Below are 19,544 nucleotides of genomic sequence, written 5' to 3'. Positions count from 1 at the left end.
ATGGAGGTGGCAAATGTAAGAGCAGCTTTGATACAAGAAAATTCAATCTGATCAAAATGAGTTAAGTCTCTCTGATCACACAGTACAACGTAATCCTCTTTAAGACTGCATGGTTGCCTTGTGTTCTAAAAGTAGTATGCTGTTTTCATAATGTCCATTCTCAATGAATAGCCTAAGTGGAATAAGCAAGCCACGGCTAGGGTGTTTTATGGGTTTTATGACTTAGTTAAGTTGGATATTTGCATGTAGCCTTGTGCCATCCAATGCAAATACACCCTTGTCCCCATTTTTCCCCCCACTTGAACAGTATAAAGTAACTTTGTGGAGTTGATAAATAATAAATACTCAATTATGTTTTAGATGTAAAATTAAAGTCAAGGACAAATATTTTATAATACTGTGGATTTTTTTTTAATGTCTGTAAGTTGTTTTGAAATTTATTGAGTCATAAAGGTGCTCTAGCCAGGCAGTAACTTGGCCACTGAAACTGGGTATGGAGAAGAAAACACACTGAATTCTTTTGCCTTTTTTCCAATGAGGCTTTGAGCGACCTGGTCTAGAGGAAAGTGTCCCTGATTGTGGCAGGGGGTTGGAACTGAATGGTCTTTAATGACCCTTCCAATCCACACCATTCTGTGATTCCTTTAAAAATATAGAAGTCTGGCAAAACAAAGTTATATTAGTGTTATAGTAATGTGATTTAACTAAGTGTAACAACAATTCTTTGAACAGCAACATAAATAAAGACTCTGATTTTACTTAACTAAAAAGTACCTATGAGTAAAATAGGTAATTTTAAGTCTCCAGGTAAAAAATTGGTCTTACTTTGTTTCTGATAAAACAAGTACGGTTTCCATTGCTAGTTATGTTGCATTAATGAATAGTCATTGTTTAGCAAAACAAATGGAGAGATTCGTTAAAGCAGCAGTAAAAAGAGCAACATCTTAGAACAGTTATGTTTTCTTTCAGAACCTCTCCCTTCTGATTTGAATTTGAGTTTATTCTTGGGTTCTCCCTCTTTTGCTACCTTAATATCTGTTGGTTTGTATCTTTTATATACTGTCTAAATACAGCTACTCAAATTATAAAATGTAATTTGGTGTTTGTGAGATGAGTTTTTTGTGTCCAGTTTAATTTTGTGATCATAAGCAGGGAAAACCACAATCATCTTCGAAACTTTGGTTTTTAAATTTCCCTTCAGGTCAGTCTGCATTTGTTTAAGTTTCTTCTACTTTCATGAGAATTTGAATGTAAAACTGCTCAAAGAAGTTCTGTTAAAAACCAATTTCTGTGTGCACACACAAAGCCAAAGATTTTTTTCTCTCCCCCCCCGCCCTGTATTTAAGCAGAACATAACATTTGTATAATTTCAGAGTGTTCAGTCCCTAATGTAATCGAGCCACCTTAGCTGGGAGCTGAACTGTGATCCTTAATGAACAGAGACATAGCTGAAGTCAATACTTCTTGCATCTGGAAAAGAACAAAGTAATACTAGGGAGTTGTAGAAAGAGATATAAAGGTGCCCTTTATGAATGATTTATGCAAGTTCATGCTTTTTCACACACAGCCAAAATAGATCTACACTTTGATCTTCAGAACTTTTGCAGTAGTATTGTCTCACTAAATGTTACATTAATAAGTGGAAATTTAAAAATACTTGTAAGTCATTTTTGGCCATATTAGGAGAACAGCCTGTTTGAGTAGGGGACACTGTATACATAACCATCTTGATTTCTGCATTCGCTGTTTAAAAATCCTAAAATCAAGTCCATACCTCTTCTGTAGAGTATTTTAATTTCTTGACCAGCCTTTTTCTTCATTAGACTTTTGCAAACCACCGTACAATGATCTGCAAGACTTCAGTTCCAAAACATAGTAGGACAAATAGGTCTTGGCATTCTGGAAGTCAATTGCTTTTGCATGAACTGCTTCCTGAAGTTTGTGTTTATAGGTTGACAAGAACGGACTCTTTTTGCATTCAGCCCCACTATCTTCCATGCATATCTCAAGATATGATGATAAACTAGTCTCACTAACTAATGTTGATTGTGTAACAGTGGTATCCCTCTGTTGGTAATTTTCCCTGAAACACTAAAGCAAGGTAAGGAAATTATTAATATTGACTATTTTTTCATTGCATTTTTCAGATGCTCTATAATAGTTCTGCTACTCTGTGATGCTCTGGAAGCTATAAATCTGAGATGTGCCCCTGCTGTTTCACATGATCTGTAGTTGGCACCTGTCAACAAAGAACTGCTAGTTGCCACTTCACCTGAAAGAAACACAGTCAAAAGGAAATGCTTCTCAAGGTAAGAGAGCTTACTCTTTTTTTCCCTCCCCATTCTTTCCTTTGTAATGATGAATTCTTCCCATTTGTATCTGTGCAGTTGTGTGAACTGAAAATTGTTGCTGAAAAGGAGGAAAAAAAAAAGAAAGGAAGAGAACTCTTCAGCCTTGGGTTTTGAATTTATACTGTAAGGTTTATTTTCAGTTTTCAAAGACAGATTTTGCTGTAGTTAGGGTGTCTGTTTCTGTTTGCTAGAGAATTTGTATGGGGTTCTTTCTCTTACATTCAGAAAATGGAAAGGTAGGACCTGAGAGCTGAAAGGCTTCTCATATACCTTCTGATGCTACAAAAGTCTAATCAGCAAATTAATATACATTTCCAGGTTATGCCCCTTTCCAGTTTATGGAAGCTAGTCACTTTCACATCCTTTTATGATAAAGCAGTTGAGAAGGCAGTAAAATACATCTTGAATTCATGCCTGTTGGGAAGTAGAGACTAGAAAGGAACTATGAGCAACGTGTAGATGAGACTGCTTTAAAGAGGTTCCACAGGGGAAGCTGACAACAGGCTTTGCTGTGGACACTTTAGGATGTCTCTTGCTGCTATTGCTGTGCAAAGTCCTTGTTACAGCCATTTATATTAAGCTCTACCCTGGAGTGCTTAGTCTTCTGTGAATGGGCAAGAGAGAGATGACTGTTGTATATGGCTGTAATAAAAAGACTCAATGTTTGGAGGCAAATTTCATGGATTGGATTTGACCTTTGCAGGAGATGAGGTGTGGAAGTTCTTTGGAGCTCTCACCCAGAAAAACAAACTGTGCATTTCCCTCATCATAATGGGCTTCAGCAGATTAACTTACTTTTCTGTTGCTGTAAGGGCAAAAGCCCTTCTACATCCATGCTTCTTGATCTTGCTGTTTATTATTTCTTAATAGTTTCAGCTGAGGCAAGACGCACTTGTTATGCTTGGCCTTATAATTTTCTTCCTGAGTATGAATATAGTGAAAAATGTTAGACAAAGGAGTAGGAGAGGAGGGAAAAGCTTTCGGAGTTGTACATGTCGGCTTTAGCTAGAACCCCATAGATGAGTTAATTAGCTTGGTAAGAGCCTGCCTGCCAGGATTATTAGTATGTAACATTTTACTATTGGTGTTTCGATAATGCTCTTGAATTGAAGGCTTCTCACAGAGCAGGAAGATGCTATATTGTCTGTACATCTTGTTGCAGCATTTCATCCTTCTGTGAGACTGCTAACAGTGAGTTCATGCTGTTGCTGTGATATTTTTTCTTTTTTAAACATAATTATCTCAAAAACTACAAGCAAAAGTCTGAAAAGTCAGGAAGCTGAAGGCAAGAAGGGCTCATCTGTTTCATAACTGAAACCTGCCTTTAAAACCTTTGTTGCAATCCACACTTTGACTCTTAGAGATCTCTGAGTTAATTTGTAGAAGTTTGAGTCTTTACTGATCAGTTTCTAGTATGTTTTGAGACTGATCAGTAACTTATTCCTCTAAAATCTAATGGTATAGTAGGCGCAGGGCAAAAGGCTGTCTTTCAGTTTCTGCCTCATAGGTCTGTAACAATTTGTGTGTTTTGCCTTTCTGTTGTAGGATATCCTCTCCTGAAGTAAAAGCAGCAAAAACAGCATGTCATTGACTCGGTAACAGCCTACTGGCTTGTACTCCACCAGCTAAATCTATAAATGACTATGATGTTGAAAACGTTTTTCCCTTCCTTAGTGAGCAGTATAAAGCAGAGAGTAATATGAGGGCATAACTTGCTCACAGATGTCAGATGACAAAGTTGCTCAAACCTGTAACTTAGATGATCTGGCAAAGATTTCAGATTCTGGGAAGGTCTTTTGGGATCTTTCTATTACCTGAGCTTTTTCCAAAGTCTCTATAATGGTTGCACAGAGAACAGATCTGTCTGTACTGTCTGAATCTCATTTACTTCCAGCTATTAAATCAGAACAACAGGTCATATTTTAATAAAAATTTGACACTTTCATCCATAATGCTTTTCTCTCCCAATCCTTTTGTGTATGGATTTGTAGTGTAATGTTGAGCTAAAGTACAGAGTCTTTATAATACAAATTCATCTATGCAAATCTGCCAACTTCTGATGAGTATGCTGGGAGAAGTTTACTCATCCATAGCAAATACCAAGAGCTATGTCAAAAAAAAGCAAAAAGATCTTGCCACAGGTGGAGTTGTAGTTTAACCTTTTACGCAAGTAAGGTAGATGTGATGTTAAAAGTAAACAAAAAGGTGAGATGAAGTAATAATAAAAGGTATTGGATAAGATTAATATTGTGAGCTCTAAGAATTTATGAAAAAGCAAAGAGTTTTACCTAGTGTTCTTTAGCATCTGATACAGACTTTTAAGTATTTACATATAAATAAAAAGCAATAGCTGTTAATATTCAGGCAGTTAGCTTCTGAAATATTTTGTCCTTTTGCTAAATTTAAAATACTAATGAATGATTAGGCTTCACTAACAGACTGCCTAATTTCACTTGCAGTGATTTAACAGAAGTGTTTTCCATTTGGGAGATACAAACAACTCTTAATTTTTGGCAACAGATTTGTTAATTTATTGTTCTTTCTGAGGTTGCATTATGATGGAGTGTGTAAAGGGAGTTGTTGGTTGTTTCTGGACCCAGAAAAATACATTTGAGTAATGTTAGAAGAGGAAAAATTTATCCAGACGACTATGTGAACACATTCTCTACAGGCTTTTCTTTCGAAGCAGAGATTATCGTAGTCTTCAAAGCAAAGAATCAGAACTTTAAGAGGGGATATTCAAAACTTTGAGGCTTATTTCTAGATTAGTGATTAGGAAATTCTGAGAGCCTGCTGCAAAGCTCCAATAAATCCAACCATATGTTATATAGCAAAATCTAAAAGGAAATATGTTATGGATGTTTGTATTGAAAATACTTTGTAACTAACTAAAAGTACATTTACAACGTATTTCTGTAGTTTCTTAGAGCACATAATTCTCATAATGCAATATAATACAACTTTTGAGTTGTAGCAGTGTCAAGAACCAGACAGAAGGTAGGACTTTTTTCATTCAGTATGTACTTTCTATTTCAATAGAATAGTGTGTGATGTTGGCTGGAATTTTCAGCATGTCCTTAAAAGCTATATTCCTTCTCCCTCCTTCACCCTTTTCGTTCTGTTCCAGATAACTTCCCCCCCTCCCCTACCCCGGTTAATTTCCTTGTGATTGTAAAGCTTGCCCTTTCCTAAGTTTCCTAAGTTAAGGTTGGACAGGGCCTTGGGTGGCATGGTTTAGTGTGAGGTGTCCCTGCCCGTGGCAGGGGTTTGGAACTAGAGAATCTTAAGGTCCTTTCCAACCCAAACTATTCTCTGATTCTAAGTTAGCTGTTGTGGAGATGTGAACAGATAGACTAGTGTTTGGTCTGTGCAAATACAAATAGTTTTTATTTTTTGTTGTTGTTGTTGTGATTTATGAACTAGAAGCAGAATAGAAATGTGCAATTCAGGCATCCTAGGTAATGGAGAAAACTAAGAATAGTTTTGCTACCAGTGTCTCTATTAACTGCTCAGGGAGAAAGCGATACCTACTGGAATATTTTCATCCCTTTTGCATAAAGAAGATTCCATGCTTTATGAACTTGATCTGCTAATGTGCTCATAGAGTGCTGTCTAGCCAGCACGAATGTGAATGTAAACTGTTTACGCAGGAAATTCCATTAATCTTTACTATGGCTATGCATGCATTTAGAGCTATATATGTCCTTGGATCATGGTCACTCTATTCAGAACCTTGTAGCATCAAACCCCCAGTCTTTGAAACATATAGATTGTATTAATGCAGTTCTATTGTGTTCATTGGCATACTCAAAGTAACAGCAGCAATTCATTGTTGTGTATGAATGTGCTCTAGGAATGATGAAGGATGCTTGCTAGAAATTACAAAATGTGCAGAAGAAAAAGGTTTGTATGTCATGGTGTGTGTCATTGTGGTGAATGTCACTTACAAAACTGAAGGGAGGGGCTTTTCTCATAATTGGATTGTTGTTATAGACATAGTACAGATTTATGTTTTTTTTCATGTGCTATAGAATTGTTGTACTTATTTTTTAATAATGTTGGCAGCCTCCTAAGTTTTCCTAAATGGAAGTTTAAAAATACAAAATAACTATAGGCCAGTAGTGTTGCTACTCTAGGAAGCTATGAAGTGAAAATATTTATGGTCAATAAATTCCTGTTGACTACCTAAGATCAGACAATAAATGACTTCTGTATCAGTGGTTCTTTACCCTTACTGAACTTAAGTAATGACCCCCTTATTTTATTTCTCCCCTTTAAATCTTAAAGGGGGGAGGAGGGAGAAAAGAAATCGGGAGGAAGAAAAAAAAAGGTTCCTCTCCCTGGCGTTAACTAAGCTGCAGTAACTTTGGTTTTGTGGCCACCTTGTTCTGCGCTGCAGTGTAGAAAAGTGACTTAGATCTGAATCATCATATTGTGTAAGGTTTAAATGCTAATTTTCTGTTCTCCCATGCTAGAGAGGAATGCTAGCACATTCATGTCACTTGCCAGATTTAATTGATCCTTATGTAAAAATATATTAAAATTAATTCAAATACAAGTGTAAATATTAGTAAGCATGAACTGCTATTATGAAGTTTTGTAGTTATTTCTTAAGGGGTTAGGTCTTAGGTTTATTTATTTTTGTTTTATACAAGGTTATTAGATTCTTTTGCATCTTTTTTTCACCCAGTGTAAGGACTTGTTTATTTAGGTAATGTAACAATGTAACGCTAATTAGGAAATTGTACAATGAAAGAAAACCCACCATTAAAGAAAATGCTATTCCTTAAGGATTCTACATGCTGGATGTAAGTTAATGTTGTTTTCATTAAAAGCTTTCATTGAGTTCCATCTGTTTGAATGTACAACAAGCATGAATTATTAATATTCAGTCCTGTAAGAGAACAGTTCTTTACTGACAGAAAACAGCATTTGGTTTGATACAGGAAATTAAATCACTTTATGCTTGTGAGTCTTGTTAATTATATCTGAAGTAAAGAATTTTAATTTATCTGAATACTTGCTGTACAAAGTAATTTTCTTCACTTGAACATGAAAGACTGCATATCCATTTTTTTTCCTGGTTTTATCTTTAGTATTGGTTTAAGCTTTTTTAAAAACAAAAATAAACAAAACCACAACCCCTGAACTCCAAAGTCTTTTTCAACAGCTGATAGCAATTCGGTACAAACATAACTTGCCATCTAGTCAACTTTCCAGTAAATGGATAAGAACCAGCCACAGTCCTTAACTGGTTGTTCATTAATCTCTAGACAGCCTTCATATAGATTTGTGCCATGTTAGTTTTGCAGCCTCTCTCTGAGGCTTGGACAACGGGTTTCTCTCCCCCTCAATGGAGAATGCTTGGGGAGCATCTTGGGCAGCAGAGTACCTGAACCTCTTCACAGTGCTAAGTAGTAATGTTGCTGAAGGCATTAGATGCATGTTACTGGCAGCTGCCTCGGGGAGTGGCAGTCCTTGGTTCCCTGATGCCCCTTTTTGACAGGTTTCATGCTTGCACAGCTAAAATCAGCTTTCTGATAGCTTTGTATAGAAAGGCCTGAGGATTTTTGTGACTGCTGCTGGACAAAAGGACAGGCCTCTTTGAGGGCAGAACAAGTCCTTGCCTCACTAAATCACTTGGATTTTTTCGTTCCATATAAATAAATAATTTGAAAATTAAAAGAATGTAAAAGTGCATTGATGGTTTTAAATGTGATACTACAATTTCATTTTTACTTAGCAAATCAGGCAAGTTTTTAGAGTTTGTTGCTTACATCAACGCACAAGGTAGAGAAAAGTATCAATGATTGGAATTTTTCAAATTACAAAATCCATTTAGAGCCGGAAACCTTGAAGCAAGGAAATAGGTTGTACCAATCTGTTGGGATATCAAAATTAGCTGATAGTCTGTCCCCGCAATGATGGCTCCCCATACTGACTCCTACTGTGATGTGTCTGGTTCACAAGGAACTTCTGTGCCATTCCTTATGCTGGTTGCAATTTTGGAAGTGTTTCCTCTGGTTTAGACCTCTGTGTGTGATAACTTCAGCTTTCTAAAGACTTGAGATACTACATTTCAGTTCAGCTATTCTAACAGATTTTACAGAGATAACGGCTAGGTAACGACTAGGTATAGTAATAGCCCAAATTGTCCATTTAACCCATTTCATTTCAGTTCTCTTGTTGAGGTGGCTGACTGATCCTGGAGGGAGGAGGGAGAGAGGCCAAGAGGAAAGTTCCCCCGTTCTTCCCCCATTCTTCCCCCGTTTTCAGTCCAAAATGTGAAATTTTCTGCATGTCTTCTGTTCATCTCATCTACTGACCAGGCAGTAGATACATTTGATTCTTGTCCCTTGAATCTCTTAATGCATCTTATTATTTCCAGTCCCTTGCCTCATGTGACTACAATATACTTTTTGTAATTACTAAGCTTTAGAATGCATAAATTTAGCCTTGGTGAGCCAAATAGTTGTGGAAATGTGAGCCTTTGCCTTTTCAACCAGCATAGTGCTGACAGTGGTTTCTTTTTATCATCGGTTTCTGTCAATATGTTTAATGAGTGCATTGAATAGGCTCTTAAATGCTATATGGCATATGTGATATTTACCAAGATACCTTAGGAAGGTTGAATATTTAAATCCAAATGACAGGTCTGGCTATAAAATGAAAAAAAAAAAAAAAAAAAAAAAAATTGTGATTTGGGGATGATGGCCAGGATGGAAATAGGAAGCACAGTAGAAGGAAATAATGAGTATTACCTCTGCTGTTTTCTTATCTGCTTGTGTCCAGAGTGTTCAGAGTGGAGCATGTTTCAAGGCAATTGAGTGCTGGAGGCATTCATTCCTACTATGTCCTCCTCATCTACGTTTATAGCACAGATGGAACCTTATTTACCAATCAGAAGCACAAATGAAGGAGTTGATGGAGCCCAATTTTTGAGGATTAAAAGATGTGCAGTCAATTTCAAATGCTGTAGGGAAAAAAAACAGAAGTGTAGTTAAACTACTTGTGTTAGAAAAAGTTCTATCCACTTTATATTTCTTTTATCAAACACTTTCATATATTTTGCTTTCATCAAAACTCAAGTTTTTGCCTAAAAGATACTGGCAGGAAGTTTCCATCCAATGTAAACATGAGTTTGTCTGCATGTTTGTGGTTGTTGAAGATTAAGGGGCACTGGAATATGACAAATAGCCATATGGATGTGTTTTTTATCACATATGTTTCCTTACTCCTGTCCTTTTCCACAGTCAGGATCAGTACACATAGGGTAGTGTAGGGGACAGGAGTATTTTCTTCTGTTGCATGAATGTTTTGAAACTCTTCTGATCTGGGTATTGAGTAGCTAAATCCAGTCACATGTTTCAGATGTGTTCTGTCTTAGTCAGCCTTCCTATGATATCAGTTTATGTGCTCTGGTAGAAAAAGAAAGCTGAGGTATTTAGCAAGAGTCTGAAACTCTGCAAAGAGCCAAGTGAGAATTTTTTGCCAAACTGGATGCTTATTACTCTGACAGGAATCTGAGAAACTTCTAGAGATACTGGACATCTCTTTTCCCACCATGATAGAAAAGAGCTGACAGCTGCAAAAAGGGAACAATTGAAAAATGATTGTAGTGAATGACTCTTAAGAGGAAAAATTTTATTAAACAGGATTTCTGGTTTTGTATGAATTTAACACAGTTAATAAGAGGAAAATGTGGCACAGTACACGATATGGGGGGAAAAAGTACTGATGTGCATTTATCAGGAGTGAAGGGAGTAATCTTTGCAGGAGTTACATAAGGAAAATTGAACTCTCTGCTGAAAGGTTAGTAAGCTGTTCTACACATTTGAGTAGATGTGTTTTATAAGAAGGGATGAAATCAGAAAAACCTTTGCTCTGTAGGAATCCCCAGACATTTAGTGTGTAGCTTTCATAAAAAAAAAAAAGCAAACCCAGCTTAATGACATGAATAAGATGTAATATTTCATGTAAGTAATGAAATCTCTTATGAGATTGCAAAGTTCTGCGTCTGTGTTATAAACTTATGGTAAAAAGGAAATGCCTATGTTGTGTTCTCCCAGCAGAAATGACTCTGAATTAACTGATCAATTTAACACCAGTTGTAAAAACCTGTTATTGCAGTAGAAGATGCAATGGTTTAGGTCTTCAGTACACTACAGTTTTGGGCATAACCAGCAATTCCACTAAAAAGCATATTACAATTTTTTCCTTTAAGTTTGTAAACTTTAAAAAGTAGAGCTATGTCCTGCTAACTGCAAAGACAGCTTCCTGAAGCATGTGATGGTGAGAACTGTGATGGACTAAAAACCCCAGCTGTTTTTTTTGTTTTTTTTTTAATTTATAGAAATATATAATTTATACAACTCTACAGAAATGTATAGATTTTTTTGTAGAAAACTTATAGAAATCCATAAATAAAATTATAGAAATACTTAAGAATTACTATAGAAGAGGAAAATGTGCATAAGGGCTCAAGATACACAAAGGAACATGATTTAAATATATAGGGATGGGACATAAAATCAGGGATGCAAAAGCAGGAACAGCATAGACAAATGGAGGAAATGGATTTTGGAATGGATCATTCTTCCACAATCTTTCAGCTGTTTGATCTGTGTGACTGAATACTTTTCCATCACCCTGTTTGTTTGCCCTTCGTAGATGAACTATGCGAGATCTTTTGTCTTCTGTTGACGGAGGAGAGGGGAGTGTGTGTGTGATAGTAGTTTGTAGAAGGGTACTGATTGATTAGCGATGAAAGTCTAAAACTGTGGACAGAAAAATGATGGTAATGTGAGGTTGTGTATACTCTACGGAAAAAATCCGTAAGCCCAGTTGTAAGCACTGAAATGAAAGCGTATGATTGTGTGGTGAACTGGCATGTGCTTGTTGTAATGGTGATTCCTAAATGTGAAACTTAGGATATCTAGTCTTTTTTCTTGAAAGGAACCTGGAGGCAGAGAAGTGTCCATGGAGGACAAATGAGGGTTTCTTGTTCCTGTGTCATATGTGTGTCCCTCCAGTTGCCAGCAATGACAGTGCTATGATCGTATTTACCCTTGCCTTCTTTCAACTTGCTTTTCACTTTCTTCTTCCAAAAAGGTGCACACACCACTGATTTCACAGTAGTTGTTGTTCTGTGTTTGAAAGTTAATACAGCAAACCTGAGCTATAAAAGTGGGTTTAGTTTTTTGTTTTTGCTTTTTTTTCCCCTTTGGTGGAATGTCGTCTGCATGATTGTTAATGTTACTTTGATTGAAACTAGGATCATACAGTATTAATAGGTACTGTGTGGTTGGGAATCAGTGTTTAACATGCTTATCCTATCAGTTCCCTAGCACAAATGCTGCATTTAGTTTTTTTTATTCTTAGCAAAAAGAAATGGAACATTACTCAGAATTGACAGGTAAAAGCTGCCTTCCAGTGATTTATAATGTACTTGTGCGCTGATGCCCCAAGTAATTTCAGGCGCACAACATACACTGAGTTGAAGTAGGTTTTTGCTGAGAAACAGACAAAATACAATTTAAAAAGTGAGATGAAAAATGCCCTGTGCATTTTGTTCCATGTAGAACAATCAGTTGACTTTGAGTGGGCCCTGCGGAATTTCACTGTTGAGCATGAAATTGGTGGCAAAGCCAGTTTGCCCAGCTGTAAACCTGAGTGCCTCCTGTGCAATTAGCAGACTATCGCCTATAAGCTGGACATTAAGACGGAATTGTGGCATTGAACAAACTGATGAGGGGCACCAGTTTCTGTTTTTTTCTTGTTGTGATTTCACGTAACTATGCTTTTAAATCTTCACAGGGAAAAAAAGATTTCCCAGTGAAATGTATCCTTGAAGGATCATTCTCAAATATCTGTTTGGCCATTTCAGCTCTTCTCTGATGATAATGACTTGCAAAATCGTGCTTTTTTTTTTTTTTTTTTGTGCCATTGAATGTTCAGAATCTCCAAGGGTAATATCTAAACTTCTAATGTAACAACCAAGAGGAAAATAGTGTTGTTAAATGTAAATGGCTGTTAATATTTAAAAGTATCGACATAAATCATTATTTGGGAGCAGTGAATAAAATTTAAAGGACAACAACTATTTTGATCATGGGTATTTGTCCTCTGTTACTCTATCACAGATGAGAATAAACAATCAAAATAAATGTTTGAAGGATTTGTTTTGTAGTGATATTGTCTAGACTGAAGATGTATGCTGTCTGTACTTCCTTATTACAGTAGGCCCTGTGTGATGTTTGTTGGTATAAAATAATGCAGTAAGTGAATCTTTGTCTCATGGGTTCAAGTATTTGTGATTTAGTTTAATTTAATGGCATGCCCATGTCAGTAAGCTCTCCAAAGTCTGTTGAGATCATATGAGCTAAAGTCTGGCAGACAAAACTTTTGCTGTAAATTTAGTTTGGAGAAAAAAAAGCTGGCCTGTGTGTATCTTTTGGAATCTTCTGCGTTGGATGCATAGCAACTGTCATGAGCCATAAAGACCAGCACCATAATTTGTATTTAAATTTCTTGGCAAGCTGACAAATCTGCTATTCTGAAAAATTGGTACTAACCCCTAAAATAATTGCTTATAATGCCACTTCAGAAAGTATTAAATTATTTTCAAATAGTTTTGCAGTCAGGTATTAAGAAAAATATGCAAGTATTTCAGTACCCTGATATATATATCCTATAGATCCTTGGTATATATGCAGTTTTCAGACTTCACTTGTGACTTGCCATGTATTGATTTTACAGTATGCCTTAAACTGAGGGAAAGAAGTTATTTTTCTTAAGCCTTTGTAAAAACATGTTTGCTAGAGTTTTGTTTCAAATCAAAGCATTACTGAACCAATTCAGGTGTTGTGGCATTAACTTTTAAAGCAATAGATTTAAAATAACAAAAGATATAATTATTTCTGTTGCAATGAAGTTTGGTTTATAAAAACTATGAAGAAATCACCTGTTGTTTTTACAACTAAAGTAGCATCACCAGAGCAATTTGGTTTATGATAATTACAAGAACAGATACCATGAGAAGCAGATGTTTTGAGAAAGCTGAAAAATTGAGTTAAGTTTTAATGAGAGCTATTGTTGTGGTTAAATAATACATACCTCCAGCTACATAGATGGTTACATTTAAAGATAATAAAATCTTATGTTCCAGTGTGGGTACAATTAAAATTTCTTTTTGTTACCAATTTAAATAATGCTTGAAAACTAACGATTTCAAGTGTCTTCCCTGAAGCAAGAAACTATTCAGTAACAATGGCTTACTACTCCCTGTTGTGCTGCTACGTTTTGCAGCAATAGCTTTTAGAAAAGAACTAACCTTCAACAACCTGAATTGCTGAAAGCTGGGAATCAAGGATGTTATCTGGAACAGGGAGAATGCGAAGGTAACAAGCATTTCATGGAACCACTTTACAATATATACTGTTCAAAATAGTAGTCTTTCATACAGTGTTTTTTGTTCCAAGCTGAGTTTAATGACCTCATTTGCACCTCTTCTCACAATCAACTCTTCCCTTTAGTGTTCACATGATTTACTAGATATGCTAGAAATTTTATTTGGTTTAAGTGAATTTTGGATTCTCAGGAAGTCCCTTCTGGAGAAAGTGGATAAAGGGCTGTGAGGCAGGGGGTGTGATGCAGTAAAACGTATTTCTGCTTCCTGTTTCAGGCATGGGCCTGTCTGCCCTACCCCACTGACGTGCTAATCTTGGTCTTTCGACACCCTTCAAACCCTACCCCAAGTACTTGTTTTACCAGGCAAGTCCCAGGCTTCTCAGTTTTCTTGTATAACTCCAAGATTTCTTTTTCCTGCAGTTTGTAATTTTATGACGCATCTTAGTTTTTCATTGAGCAGTTTATTCTTTTGCCCTGACTTTGGAGAGGACCCTTGCTTTTCCTGTAGAAGATCAAAGGGAAATCATTATTCCCAAACCATCACTGCAAAAGCAAGCCTGACTCCCCACAGGCAAATGTATGTCCAAAGCAAAGCAAATCTTTGCTGTTTCCTAAGAAGACCCAAGTATAATGAATATTAAGTCTCACAATAATGTTTGTGTCTTGAAGCTTTTCAAATAAAGGATGTTTGGGTTTTTTTTGTGTCTTTTAAAAGCAAAAGTGTGCAACTAGTGTATGTCTCCAAAACAGCTGAATGTGTATGAAAATATCCGGTAAAATAGCAGATGGATGAGGCTGTGTTAATCATAAGCAAATCTTCAAGCTGTACTCCAGCACAGTAAATTCACTCAGATCATAGATTTATGAAGAATGGGGAAATAATTCAAACATCCTTGTTAGAAATTATTTTTTTAAAAGACTTCAATAAATACAGTTACATGTCTTAATAACCAGGAAGTTTACTGTAAGCAATATTTAAGGATGGAATGTGTACCTGAAGTACGGTGTTTGCTTGGAGGTCTGTGTAGAGAAGTTAGAAGTAGTTATCAGAATGCTATTTTAACATTTTTTGGAATCCTCAAGGCACGTCACTGTGCTCTGCTGCACTGTATGTACCATTATTTACCTGGGTTGCTCTGCTCTGTCCTTTTCTGTCTTCTAATGTCTATCACAGAAGTCTTGGTGGAAAAAGACCACAATAAAGATCATATTTTTGTATACAGTTAATTAGAAGGAAAAAAATGCAGAACTTCATAACTGTCTGTTAAAGCCAGCAATTCTTAAGGGACAGTGAGGTTAATTTCCTTTCTTTGTATTTTGTATGCATATTGCTGTTAATAATAGAGATCATAAGCTAAACATTGCTGAAAATGTGCTAGTTAAATACAGCTGGCTTATGATATACTTCATAAGAAATCTTGGGAGAGCTAAAGATTTCGCCTTGCATAACAAACTGTTAGCATTTTTTTCTGAATATGCTTTTGAAATAGAGCAAAGGCTTAGAGCACGCAGTCAGACCTTTATAGGGCCTTGAAAAATTAGGTGCCCGTTCTTATTCCTTAGTATGAATTTTATTTATTAATTGCGCTATCTTAAAAGTCTGTCTTAACATATTATTAGTGACCTGGTTACTGATGAAACATTGTAACTTCTTTGCTGGCTGCAGATTTGGGAGTTGGGTGGTTCTAGGTCAGTTGTTGTCTGGTGTTTGATTCTGATCTAGAAAGAGAGTAAAGCATTTTGGTACGGGACTGGCACTGCAGTAACAGTTTGGGTTTTAAAAAACAAACAATTGGGCCCAAACCAAGGAGTGGTCATCTGTGAGGATGGAGGCAGGCACCCAGAGGTAGAGTGCAAGCTGGATCGTTTATTGAAAAGATTACACGATATTTATATGCTTCCAAGCAATTAGCCAAGCACATCTGTGTTTGCCTTGCGGTTACATCAGGTGAAAGGTCTATCTGATTTTCCTACCGACATCCTCTTTCCAGTTCTGACATCCTTGTTCCTTGCCAGTTCCAACATCTTCCAAGTACCAGTCAGGGACAGGTCACGCTTAATTGCCTACTATAGTTCCTCCTTCCCATGGCTACTCTTAATTGCCAGCTTTGATACATTCCAACCCCCACAGTCATCTGTGTGTTTGACAAGTCTGTTATGTAACTCAGCATTTTACAACTCTGAAGAATCCTGATATCAGACTCAATAACTGAATTATTGTTAGATGTAACAGTCTTATGTGAATTATTTTTACCGCCTAATATGCCTGCCTCAATATTTTGTAATGTCCTCTGGATTCATTCATCAGTCTAATTGTGACTGAAGAGGTCGCAGAAGTGTGGGTGCTGAAGGTCTAAGCTGTATTGCAGCTCATAGTTTCTGATTATCTACAAGAAAACAGAAACAGAAAATGCACCAGATGAGACTTTCCAAATGAAAATAAAAAAGTGCTTTCTCCAGCACAAGCACTTATGACATACCTTGACAATGCAATTGCTTTCAGTCTGCTAACATTAGACGTACTTGAGCATTTTGACCAACATCTAGCTGTTCTTTCTCCCTGTGTAATTCTTCTCGTTCTCAAAATTAGCAGTTGTATCTTAGTTTAACTGTAATTAGTTTATTAATAAGTAAATCATCTTCAAGCTAGAAAATAAACATCAGTTTAATGAGCTGTTCCTATATGCCTGCAGACCTTGAATTGCTGCTGAAGTCCAGTTATTCCCTTGCCAAAAAGGAAGGTTATGACAAGCTTTCTTATCAGCTGCAGAAGAGAACAAGATACACCTGTGTAGTCAGAGGCAGATTTTTTTTCTTTTGTTAATTCATAATAACCACCCAGTTAGTATAACCATTGTGCTACGTTACACCAGATACAGTTAATCTGGTGACAGTGTGAGCTGGTTGACATTCTGGTTCCTTTTTAAGAGCCTGTTAGCCAAAAGGGTTTTGAGGTGAATCTGAGACTTTCACAGTGAATTTCCTGAAGAAGGTTAGATATAATTAACACTGTAAAATAAAAAAAAATCCAAGTAACTAGAAAAGGCAGTGTGATATGCCAACTGCTTGAGCTGAACTAAAACAGTGAAAATGAGGAATATCAGAGTTATTTTCCATAAGATCCTGCTGCTTAAAATACTGCTGTAGAACTGAAAGTGCTCATCTTCAGTCTCTAGGGAGAAGATAATGGCTTGAAATACCAGCTGGTTATTTCTGCCCTCTTGGGTGTAGTGGTTGGTGTCTGCTGTGAAAAGGTTGCATAAAATTTTCATTAGGACAGGAAGAAAAGGCATGGGAAGCACTCTATATAGCCTGGCAATGTCCTGCACAAGTTCTCAGGTCACAGAAATGCTATTTCCCTCCTACTAACAAGGCAGAAAATGAATGCTGCTTACTAAACCAAGAGCAATCAAGTGGTAGCTTCTCATTTACTTTGTGAGACTGAAAAATAAATGAAGCTGTTTAAAGCAGAGTAGGAAGCTTTGCTCAACTAGGAAAGACAGCTTTTCACTCTTCTTGTGAAAGAAAAGTGGGGAAAAAAAGTTGTAGTTGCTCTGAAATACATGTCTTTGGCATCTCTACCCTGACTGGTGGTTTTGTTTTTTTTTTTTTGTTGTTTGGTTGGTTTTGTTTGGTTTTTTGTTTTATTTGCTTGTTTTAGGATTTTTTTTTAAGCTTTTTCAGGTTTTTCTTCATATCCTGCTTGAAAGATCTCCTTTAGTAAGCCATTACTCTTACTGAGGAGGACTAGCCCTTAGATATGTAACACTGCTAGTACTGACCATGTGTCTCCTCTTCCCTAAGGTACTAAAGATTATAAAAAGCTTTGAAAGGCCAGAGCTTTCCCTTAGTTTAGCTTCCTTAAAAACCTAGATTTTCTAAGCCTACTTACACTCTTAGTTCATGCAGTTTTGGGAATTTGTCTTCTTCATTAAAAATAGATCACTCTTGTGCAACTGTGTCATGCATGACTTCATGCTATGTTTGTTTATATAAAAAAGGCTTAAGGAAAGAGAAAAGGATGATACTGATTCTGAATTTAAATAATTATCTTAATTATGGTTGCAATTTCTTTTTGTATTTGAAATGAATGTTTTAGCTACTATACTTTTTGCTGAAACAAAAGCCCCACACTTCTTAGGAAGGCTGTAAAAATTCAATGGGAGGTTCCAGAAAATTGGATTGTTAATGTAACTTTTCCATTTTAATGTCATTTTGTGATTGACAGTAAATATGGAATAGAAACACATCATTTTTGCTGTTCAAAAATTGTTGGTAGTGTTAGTCCTATTTTCAGTGATGTTGTAGGACTTCTGGGCTGTACCTCACTGCGCCAAAGCCTGTGTAAATCTTCCTGTGTTGTCTCCAGCAACTGAGGATGTTATCAATATTGTAGCCAATTTTGGTTTAAAATATAAATTTTATTAAACTGAGTAAGCGATAGCAGATAAAACAGCGCTGGGTGCGCCGGGGAGTCCTCTGCTCCCCCCAAGACACACACGTGGTCTCTGGGAGGTGGTCCTTTATTCTTTTTGGTTCAAGGCCCCAGCCAATCCTGTGGCCCCTCCTCACTCGGATGTTGACATGGCTCTTCCCCATTGGTTCCCTTTGTTGCAGGGGTCTCATCACTGGGAAGTTTCGAGAAGCTCCCAGAGGCTTCAAGCAGCGTCCACTGCCAGCCTCCTCACCGTCGCAGCCCCCACCCCTCAAACGTTGCAACAAGACACCACTTCGAGCCACCCAACCCCCCTTTTCTCCCTCACAATCCTGTGCAACAATACAACTGACCTCCCCCCCCCATAACTTACGGAGTACAACAGGTACAGAATCAAAAAGGAATATTGTTTCACATAAGGACAGCCACAGAGAGCCTCCCTCCCCCCAAACTTCTTGATGAACAAACTCCACACATTACAATTTCCCCCCTTTTTCTTTTCATCAGTTTTGTTCATCAAATCGTTGTAACACATCTTGGCTTAACAGCAATGAATTTTCTTGTTCTACAGGTTCATATTTTGTTCCTATCAGCATTAGGCGAGCTGCTTCGAGTCTACCTCGTGCAATTTCTAATATTTTATTAAAAATACATGGTCCAAATGTTAATCCCAATATAATTAATATCAGGGGACCTGCTATTGTTGACAGTAAGGTTGTAAGCCAGGGGGATTGACTAAACCAAGATTCATGCCAACTGCGTTGTGCCTCTCGTTCTTTTTGTCTTTTTTCCAATCCTTCTCGTAATTTGGTCATAGTATCCCGTACCACCCCTGTGTGAGCTGCGTACACACAGCACTCTTCCTTAAGTGCTGCACATACCCCTCCTTGTTGTAAATACATTAAATCTAGTCCTCTTCGGTTTTGTAAGACCACTTCTTACAGCGACCTAACAGATTTCTCTAAAGCTGTTATTGATTGTTCAATTCTTACCAGGTTCTTGTCTACCGGTATCCTCAGTGCTTTAAATTCTTGGCTTTGTTGTATCAATGAGGTTACTCCTGTGCCTACTCCCACACCCCCCAAGATCATTAAAGTGGCTATTGTTAATGCCGTGAATGGCTCTCATTTAGTCAGGTGGTGTCCCTGAGTAATGTATGAATAGTAAATAAAGTTCTCAGGTGATAAAAAATTTTAGGGACTATTGTTACTTGAACACAAAAGTCTGAGGATTCATTAAAATGTTTTAACGACAGGCAAGGTGTAAGTCCTATAGCGGAGCAAACCCACTTGGTGTTATCAGCTGGTACTAACCATTTTGCAGGTTTCTTGGGTCTTTTCGACCCTGTT

Source organism: Pezoporus wallicus, unplaced genomic scaffold (genome assembly GCF_028554395.1).
Source record: "Pezoporus wallicus isolate ANWC-B61680 ecotype Strahan unplaced genomic scaffold, APGP_CSIRO_Pwel_v1 scaffold_7402, whole genome shotgun sequence".
Classification (NCBI taxonomy): domain Eukaryota; kingdom Metazoa; phylum Chordata; class Aves; order Psittaciformes; family Psittacidae; genus Pezoporus; species Pezoporus wallicus.
The sequence above is the reverse complement of the archived record's forward strand: the minus strand, read 5'-3'. Positions refer to the sequence as shown.